The 10,847-nt window shown below is 38.4% G+C and overlaps 1 pseudogene; it reads right to left on the bottom strand.

The window, feature by feature from the left end:
* Positions 1-9,029: 9,029 nt before the first annotated feature.
* Positions 9,030-10,105, bottom strand: LOC147625862 (HVA22-like protein j pseudogene; annotated as a pseudogene).
* Positions 10,106-10,847: the final 742 nt, after the last annotated feature.

Below are 10,847 nucleotides of genomic sequence, written 5' to 3'. Positions count from 1 at the left end.
TATTGTGCCTCAAGGAAAAGGACAGAGTAAAGTAATTGACAGAACATTGATTGATGATCTCAATTTCACTTGCATCCTTAATAGTGATGTGATGAGCAGATGGGTTACAAGATATGAGGATGCAAAGACAAAAAGGCAAGCAGAAAGAGCTCTCTTTCGGAGGCAACATGGCTCTCGTAAGGCGTACCCTAAGCATCTAGCAACACTTCCGAATGATATCCATGTTGATTGGTTGCATGAGGAAATGGAGAGAGCAGAGAGCGACGAGGGGCTGCATATCACGGCGGAAGAATGGGAGTATGCACGAGGATGCATGTTAAAGGTACATAGAACTAATGTTTTGCATTAGTTGTAAGTGATTTGCTTTTAATATTTATTCACATTGCTTACACAAATATTGCTTCTATTTTGGTCCAGTGCACTATGTTCAATGCTATATGGTGTGAAGGCAAGCATTTTCGAACACAAAGAATTGATGAAAAGAGGAATACACAAGATTGCGGTGTCATTAGTAGCTTTGAGGGAGCTAATGGAGAAATGGATGATTATTGTGGCACAATCCAAGACATATTTAGGCTTGACTTTCGTCGCTTCTTTGTGTATGTTTTGGATGTCAAATGGCAAATGAACGTGGTGGAAAAAGGGCCTGATGCAACGATAAAACGCCATGCAAGTGGCTATGTAACTATTGACTCTACAAAGTTTTGGCAAACAAAGAAAGATAGGCTCGTATTGCCACAACAATGTGAGCAGGTATGCATTTTTTTACTAATGTGTTTCATGTACATATATATCTAAGCTCGCGTACCCCTTGACTTTTGATATGCTAATTAATTACTGTAGTATGTGTATTTGAGTAGGTTATCTATCTACCAATGGTGTATGACATTAAATGGTGGTACGTCATCCCTATTGCACCACGTTCCAAAGTGATGTATAATACATTCACTGATATGGAGCATATGGAGGATGTAACAAGCCGCAGTGAAGATGATGTCGAACATGCCAATGAAGATGTTGTGATCGATGATCAAGAAATAAGAGATGATCATGATAATGAGGATGAGCGTGCCATTTCTCATGATCATGAGAATGACCCTACCATTGAGGATGATGGTGATGTTGATGAGGATGATCAGGACATCGATACCATTATCAATGGAGTACAGAATATCGATAGTGGAATAAATTTAATCGTAGCCTTACAAATTGATCAAATGGATATTGATGTTGATCGTTTGGCAAGGATGGATCTTATTGAAGATGAGATCGAACCCTAACCAATCCGTCACTGTATCGTTCTAAATTGATGACATTTCTATTGTATGTGTTGTCTTTTAATTATCATCTCATATGCATGATTTATTTTTGAATATATTTCATTGTTGTAAATGCATGTAGTGGGATTGTGTAATGATATATACTGTAATGTACTATGAGATGGTTTAAAGAAAATAGTTCTTAATTTTGTAAAGGAATTCAGTTTTTCTTTACCAAGCGTGTATTAATGCGTGTATGGCAGCGTGTATTGATGCGTGTATTATTGCGTGTATATAAACGCGCTTATACACGCACTGATAAATGCAAATATACACGCGAATTTAAATGCCAAAATACACGCGCCCGATTCTATTCAAATACATGCGCGACCATACACACGCTCGTAATTTATCGCGTGTATGAAACGCGTGTATAGCAGCATTGTCTTGTAGTGGAAGAATGCTCACAAGAATCAAGTATTCTAATGTGTAGCCTCTAAGCAATCTAGCCGAGTAGTAGCACTCCGATCTCTTGCCATGATATGCGACTCCATTGGAATAATGCTACGAGAATCAAGTCATCTAATGTGCAGTCTCTAAGGAATCTAGCCTCAGGAGCACTCTAGTCTCTTGACATGGTCTGTGATACCCCTGGCAAAATGTATCTAAGAATCCAGCCACCTATTGCATAGTCTCTAAGCAAACTAGCCTGAGGAGCATTCCAATATCTTGATGGTCTACAACTCCCCTAGTAGGATTCTCATGAGAATGAATTAACATAATGTATATTGTCTTAAAACTCTATCCTCATGAGCACTTTGGTCTCCTGATGTAGTTTTCAATCCCAGTGGTCAAAAAGGCTCACTTGGCATGCACATGTGACAATATTGATTAGGTGTTCAATGAACATGGGCAACATGCCCCCACCCACCAATAGGCTTGGTGGTGCTCCAAACCTACCTTTTCAAGCCTAATACCAAGCCTATTTAGCCTTGGTATTTAGCTAGGGTGTTCCATTTTCCCTATATGGTCATTTCACTTGATGAGGCCAAAATTGACCCTTACCTTACTCATTTGTCACCACAATTTTTTCCTTAGATTCATCATGTAAAGTACTAAGATATATTTAATTTTGGGAATGTTTGGTGTGTGTACAAATTACTAGATTTCTTTCTTATTCTGTTTAATACTCTAACAACTTTTAGGTAAATTTTAAACTTACATCCCACAAAATCTAACTATTAAATTGAATATTTGAAGCTTTCACCACACACCCTGATGTGTCCACGAACTCTTATCAAGACCGATCTAGAAAGTTATTCAAATTACTCAAAAAATGCCATGGTGTATCAGAAAGTACTTTTTTTAGCTTTTTAATAAACATAAATACCCTATATTAATTACATAAAGCATTCCAAAAAATTGGCAAAAAATCAGGTTGAGTTTCACACTATGTGAGGTGACTTCTTATTGAGTTTGACTACCATTTGATGTCAATTTCCTAAGATATTGTGGTTTCAATTTGATAATGTATGTTTGTTAAAAAGTGTGACTGCCCCTGTGACCCTACGGTATGCCATGGGAAAATTTTTGTTGTATATATCAGATTTTTTATCGGACCATATAATTGTGTGCATAAAAGCAAGGGTGATGTTGTTTTTGAAGATGTCAAGAACTTAATCCTTAGGGAACTAGGTCAGATTTGCAGATTTGTGTGCAAAATGGCATGTTTTTCCCCTCTAAAAAGTTTGGGCAGTGAACAAAAGGTGAACACCCTTAGCTTGCTACCACCTACGATCTCTAAGACATCTAGCCTCAGAAGTACACCGCTAGATTGAAATTGTTTGTGATTCCCTAGCAGAATGCTCGTGAGAGAATCAAGCTGTTGAAGAAGGTGGTCTCTAAGCGATATAGCCTCGAGAGCACTCTAGTCTATTGATATGGTCTCTAAGCAACCTAGCCTCAAGAGCACTCCAGTCTATTGATATGGTCTCACAAAAAATGGAGGATCAAATACATGAGATATAGGGGATTTTACATATGTGAAGTTGGAAATACATTCGATTGGGCGCACTAGAGTGTGCATGTAAAGGGTGCATGCTCGTGACATATAGAATACATTGTTTTATGTGGTTGCACAACGCGGATTCTCATCGAAGCATCCTCATAGAAATGTATAGAAGCAGGGAAAGAAATACAAGCTTTCCAAATTTTGCATGTATAGAAGGGATATAATTATTAATCCAAAAATTTACAGCAGGGGTATATAAAATAGGAAAAAAGGATTATATATGGGACCTTTTAAATGCACTTTGTACACAAGTTGGTACCCCTAAGTCTCTTTAACACGTTGTTGCCTTGTATTTGTGTTCTTCCTTTTGTAAGAGTACATGATCAAAGTTATTTCTATCTTCGACAAATATTTGGCTATTGGGAAGAATTCCTTCATTGGTATCCTCTATTTTTTTCTTTTATTTGTCTCCTTTAGTTTGTTACAGTACATTAACTATAAATCAATGCAACCCATTGCAATAGCTGCATATCTATTCCGATTTCTTCATGATGCCTTACGATGCCTACTTCCTACAAACAAGTATTAACATAATATCAAAACATAAAAAATACTATGAAGAAAAGAAATGAATTGAAATCTCATGGTGTAGGCCTTAACACCATTGTGTACTAAGTGAGAACTGTTGTAGGTTACCCACTTTAAAGATTCCCTCAAAATAATGCCAAATTTGAACTAAATTTTGAAATTGAGGTAAAATTTTAACCCATCTATTTAAGAAAACATAGATTTTAATTATATTTTTGTCTCATGGGGGTGACTCATCATATATGTAACCCTATCACGTGAGTTCAACATAAGGATATTTTTAATTTCCAAAATTTATAAAAATTAATTTTGCTCTGGTTTTCCGCATTATCAACAAAACAAAATCAATGCTATGTAACCTAAATCATTTATATGTATGATGCTTCATACAACAATAATAATAAAAATTATTTAAAAGGTGTACTTACTATTTTTTGAATGTTAAAAAAAAAGGTTTTAAAGAATCGAAGGCACTAGAAATTGGATAATCTGATGTAACTTGCTCCCAGGATTGAACATTCAGCTAGACCATCATTTGTTCTTACATTTTGACATAAGTCTTATGGCTGCAATGATAAGAAAATATTAAATCAAACATATGTAAGGCTACAAATAGAAATTATAATACATGATTTAAAAATTCAAATAGAAGCTTACTCTTCAAAATATAAAGACATCTCGTAAAGAGAAAGCTCTCGATCCTTGACCTGAGCCAATGCAGATAAGATGACCTTTTTATCTTTGATCCCCTGCATGGATCTCCATACATTGATCTTCATCTCATCTGAAAGCACCTTAACTGTAACATTTGTTCTTTTACTTTTCCCTTTCAGAATAATTTTGGATCAAACTTGAACTTTATTTGTTTCTTCCCCTTCACCTCTCCTTTCTCCCACATATCAGAAATTTCATCCTGAAGATCTCAGACTGGACCTGATTTGAATGCAAGCTGAAAAAACTGATCATATCTTCGCATAGAATCTGAACTTTTGGTCTCATCAAAAACTAATCCTGTCTCTTGAGAGCAATGAATCTTGAATTGAAGGGATACTTTGTCATTGCTTCTCATAAAATCGAGGTATTCGTTATGAGAGAAACAGATCCTTTGTATGAATGTCATGACCTACCGATAATTATTATCATTATTATGATCCCAGGCCAAAAGGTTGGACTCTTCTTTAGTAAGACCAACATAAATTTTACTCTCAGCAGATTTGAAGTGATGAGAATCAGGGTAATTAGTGCAATGTTGTCTCCGAGCTTATGCACTATGACACCCACGGATAACAAAATAATCATATGTATTTAGCTTGCTCTTTTCAAAGCTGCCCTTTTCAGGACACTGATCCGGATCCACCATGACCAAAGATGGCACCACATTTGCAAAAGGGTTACTATTCATCTTTGCCTTGAAATGTGAGACATGAAGATGATGCGGTAGCCTGACCTCCAAAGGTCTCCTTCCTGTTTTTGGATCAACATGTGGCCTATGAATCTTTCTAGTCTGGATCAAGAAAGTTCTCATATCCACCAGCTTTTTGCACCCTCTCTGCACCTTATGTTCTGTCTGAATACATTCTGGTTTGAGGAAACTATACCAGAAGATAACTGCATCCCTGGCACCCCAGTTTCCATATCTTCATCTTCTAAGCTCTCTTATGAATCTCTCTTTTGCCCTTGTCTGCTTTTGTATCTTCTCTAAAGTCTTTGGGGTAGGTGAGGAGTCTGTTGTCCTCTTCTTGCTCGAAGATGTCGAGGACTTCTTCCTCTGTGTCTCTGTGATGCCAATCTTCTCTGCTGAGCCCTTCTTCCTCTATATATTTGTGGTGGTAGTCTTCTCTGTAGTCTTCTCTCTCAGATCAATAGGAAAAATCCTTTCAAAATCACAATTTATTTTTGAGACAGAAATCTCCTTCACACTTGATTTATCCTTGGACACAATAAAATTCACAACTTCGTTGGGATGATCCTCATTGTATGTCAGTGACTTTATCATGCCACAACATTTGTAAGTTTTCTCTTCGTCGGTGAGGATAGCACCCCCGGCAATAAAGAGAAACAAGCCTTCAATATATTTGTACTCTAGATACCACCTGTTGAGAGGGTAGTTGTGATTGGCAGATATATCTTGGGCAGCTCCAATAGGGATCATTTTTGCAACAGTCACTGTTTGCTGACTCTTTGGCTTTATGCTCATCAGAGACCTTTGCTGGCCACTATAAAAAAGACTTCTTTGAGCAGGTGGTGAGGTCCTTGCTATTCGAGGCTTCTTGGCAGGTCTGGCTGGTGTTGGTTCACGGGAAGATAGCAAAGGATATTAGTCATCTTTTCCAGTTTTGAGAGGCTTTAATTTAAGTTTCACTGGCCTGTAACACAAACACTGTATATATATCCTATAAGAATAAAGCAATGAACACAAGAATTGAAAAAGAAGATATAATACTGGAAAAACATGAATTTTCATAGAAAAATGACATTTTACTTCAAAAAAGAGTCAAAGAAGCAAAAGAAAACAACTGATTTGGCGGCTAAATCCATTAAAACACTGGCCAAAAGTTCCAAAAACCTGCAGATTTTCTCTTAAATTTTCACTAAAAAGGGCATCTATGGTAGCTTATTCGATCCCAAGGATCGAAATGCTATGGGAGGTTCATGTGTTTAACAAAGTTGTAGGCCTTTTCGATCCTGGGGATCGAGATATAGATCTTGGGTAGCAACTTCAATCCCTGGGATCGAAATTCAATGGGAGGCCCCCTGAGTTTTGAGAAGCATCATCAACAGTTGAAGGCTATTTCGATCCCGAGGATCGAAACACATTGAGTGATATGACCTTCAGAACGGAGCAGAGCAGCTGTGCAAGGTTTGCATGCAAATCCGATCCCGGGGATCGGATTTTCTTGCAACATCTAGTGAATCACTAGCAATTCCGATCCCCGGGATCGGAATTGCATGCAACCTCCCCAGTGACTGCAGGCTAATACAATCCCCGATCGGATTTTCATGTAAACCTTGCAGAGCTGCTCTACTTCCCTTCTGAAGGTCAGGTGGATTCTGACCGTATGGAAAACCAAAACTTCTTCGAAGCGAATTTGATAAAAAAATTCAAGAGTATCAAAAAAGAATCTAATTATTCCACTCACTTGCTGAGGGTTTCCTTCATTTTGGATGGTACGAGCTGGGATGTTAAAGGCAGTAGAGAGAGCAAGCAACTTGTGAATAGTGCAAAGTGAAGATTAGGGTTAAGACTGTGTTTATATAGTGTGATTATCAGATAAAACCAAATTATTTTTTGAAGTCCATGATTTAAAAAATTCCAAAAATAAACCTACATAAAATTGAGTATGTATTTGCAAAAAAATTGAATTGAAATACATCTTGGCCATCATTTTAATTTGTTTGGGGCCCCATTTTTAGTCTTGGTTCTTGGATTAGGGTTTTATTTGGGTCTGGATTAAATAAACCTAAATGACATTTGTCTAAATACAATGCCGGGCTTCTTTTTAGGCCCATTTCGATTTGTGATTGTGCACGCAGTTTGAGATGCCTATTTCAGTGTCAAGCTATGCTCCCAGTTCCTCAAAGTCTACTCAAAATACAAGAAGTACCAGTCCCGTGAACCATCAATCTCCTCATACATCCCAGAATGGCTCTGTCTCCTCTTTTGAAGTTGTTGTTGACGAAACAAATCTTTCAGTGTCCTCATATGAGCCAAAGTCTTGAGCACTGAGACTCAACTAAAGAAGCCTTGCAAGAGTTTGAAAGGTATGAGTTCCTGCCTAGAGTTCATTCTACTACCTCGCAAAATATGGATGCACAATTGCCTCATATGATCTCTTCGGTGCCATATGCACCTTCGCTTTCTATAGCTGAACAAAGTGAATCTACTCCTCCAAGGAACACAAGAAAAAATGGAATGATACACATTGACAAAAGATTCACAAGGTACGATAGGAGAAGAATGCAATTCATGACATATCAAGCTCAGTTAAAGGAGGCATGCACTACTATGTGTTGTGTTCTAAATTGTTTGGCAAGCATAGGTGTCAGAAAGTTGAAAGCAATTAGAACACATTACTTTGGTTTGAATCATGAGGAGAAAGATTATTACTTGAATGCAACAATCACGCCTTTAAACTTGGGGGGGTCACTCATCATATGTAACCCTATCACGTGAGTTCAATGGAAGGGAATTTTATATTTCAAAATTTTACAAAAATTAAGTTACATAAGGGAGTATTTAAATTGGTTTTGGAAAAAATTTACAAGATTCATACATAAAAAGGGTATATTTTATTGGTCGAAAATTTACAGATAAGGGATTTTACAAATAGGCCTTGAATGCACGTTGTCGTGACGTGAGCGGTATTGCTGGGAAAGTGCGAGACTTCTGGCTGTGAGAGTAGCTTCAAATCCCAGCAAGAAAACACAAACACATAACTCTTCAAGGAGCATAAGACATCTCCATTTTTGATGACATATACATGTGCCAATTCACTTCAATCATTCCCCAAATTCAGCTTGATGATTGCACATAAATTGTGTATCACGAGCATGACCAGTTCCAAGCATAGATCTCCTGACTCTTTTTCCAAGTGCCTCAAACATATCACATGTAGGCATAACACAATCTACAAAAGATTTCCATATACATGTGACCATTCACATCACTTAAATCTTATATTGCCAACTCCATCATTTCAAGATGTCTCTTGATCTCATGAAAACCTGCTTTCAGATTCCAACAACTCACAAGGCAAAAGATGACACATGGCATATGTACAACATATTCATGTGATTTTAAAAAACTCCATGTCTAACAATCCGAAATCCAGTGCTTTTCTATTCCAAGGTTCTCCAAAACCATATAAACTTTCAAAAGCCTTCTTGTTCCCAAAAAAAAACCTTTAAGGGGAAATATTTTTTTATTCCAAGACTATACGATTTTTGAAATCGTAAGTAACAAAAAAAAAACAAAATACTTATCTGAGAGTTAAAAAAAAGAAGCGAACTCATGAATTTCTTTTTCCCCATATTCTGCTTCGCTTCAGTATGCGCCAATTTCAGCATTCACAAAGGTTCTGATTTCATTTCACTTGTATACTGTGAGAATTTTGAAGAACATGACGTTGGATAGAGCTTTATTTTCTCTTTAATTCGAACCCGAGGATGCCCTAAACAGTAGCGCTCCTCACAATTTCTGAGTTTCTGGTTAGATTCAGCTCTGGTTCTCTCCTCCCCTCGTTTCTGCATATTTTTCCCCCTCCTTTCTGCGTTTCTGGTTTTTTCCCATTTCTTTCCCGCAAGAGAATCGGGCTCCTTCGCCTTTTGCAGCTAAAATTTCGAATTTTCCCAGTTTGAAATACACTGCGCCTCCTTATTTCTTGCTTAATATTCATAAATTTCCTTTTAAAAAAAAAAACTCCTTCGCATGCCACGCAAGCCGCCACCTTGCGTCTGCGCTGCTGCCCGTGAGACCTTTGCCTCCTTGTCATGTAGCTGTTTGTTGAATCCGGAAGCACCCTAACTGCCTGAGACACTGGCTGGGACTCCTCCACGTTCATCGTTTCATAAGGTGCTTCTTGTTCCTGTCTAAGGTAGGGTGGCTGAGCTTGGTAACGATAGCCAGCACCAACTGTTGGGTCGCCCCGAGAGTGGTTTTCCATTGGCAGTACAGGCGCAGATGTGTAGTTTGTTACTGGTGATGGTGATTGGTGGCCTAATGGTGGCTGTTGGAAGCCAAGGGGCGGCTGAATTTGAGAGACATCCGAGCCTTGTTCAGGTCTTGAAGAAGGCGCCTGTGATGCCACATATTGAAGAAATTCCATGATCCGAGACTGGGCATATACTGAACCCCTCTGCCAATAATGAGATACCAGATCACCTATTCTTGTTGTCAGGTCATTCAAGTTGCGGTCAATGTCCCCCTCATGGGTGACCACCAAAGGTCTCAAAAACATTGAATAAACATAAGTAGTTCCCATTGTCTTTGGATACCACAGATAAACAATAAACGCAAGTTTGGCCTCACTATACAAAGGTAGCCATGATACAAAGGCATCCCCCAGTCTCTCCAGGACAGTGACAATTGCCATAATCATCCAATATTGACACCAAAACCGGAGTTGCTCCACATCAGGCCTGTTCATCTCCACGCATTTGAAGCATTTGTATGCTGGATAGACGTAGCCCACAACCATAATCAGAGCTCGGGTGAAGAGAGAGCCCATCATTTTGGCTGCGAAAAAAGGCCTCCCTGTTCTGCTCATTCCGAGTAAGAACAGAAATCATGGCATTCCAAGACACGATATCATGAAAAGGCATTCTTTCAAAACCAATCCTTGCATCATACATGCTCTCACATTTCCCATACATGTTGAGAGGAGTGTTCCCTACTACAAGGTCTACCATAAGCATAAAAACTCCATGATTCACACCATACTTATGTACAGAGGTTTCGAGACCTGGCTCAGCCTAAGGTTGTCTTATTGAACCTCATTTACAATATGAACATATGTACTTAGGCATCATATAATGACTCAAATCATGGCACTTAATCCCATGCATCTGGATTTACATTTAATGGCCTCTTATGCATGGTTTCACACCATAGACGTTTCTCACTGCATCTATGTGGCAAGAGACAGTTGGACCACATGATTTGGTCCGTATGCATGGCTCCATTTATGGTCATCGAGTACGTATTCTCATTGATGATGGTGCCACGCACAATTTCTTGAACTATGCATTAGTTAAGAAATTAAAGTTGCCGGAGACAAAGAGTTCTCATCGTTATGTGGTGTCCACCATTCAGGGGGATGATCACGATGTGTGGGATACTCTAGTACGGCAAGTGCCTGTGTTTGTGCAAGAACACACTATGGTTCTTGACTTCCAAGTGATGAATATGTCTCGTGCGGATGTCATCTTAGGACGGGAGTGGTTGTATGGGTTAGGGTCATCACTCAAAAGGAGTTATGAACATAATATGT

Source organism: Cibotium barometz, chromosome 23 (genome assembly GCF_041138505.1).
Source record: "Cibotium barometz isolate CiBa-2024 chromosome 23, ASM4113850v1, whole genome shotgun sequence".
Lineage (NCBI taxonomy): Eukaryota > Viridiplantae > Streptophyta > Polypodiopsida > Cyatheales > Cibotiaceae > Cibotium > Cibotium barometz.
The sequence above is the reverse complement of the archived record's forward strand: the minus strand, read 5'-3'. Positions and strand labels throughout refer to the sequence as shown.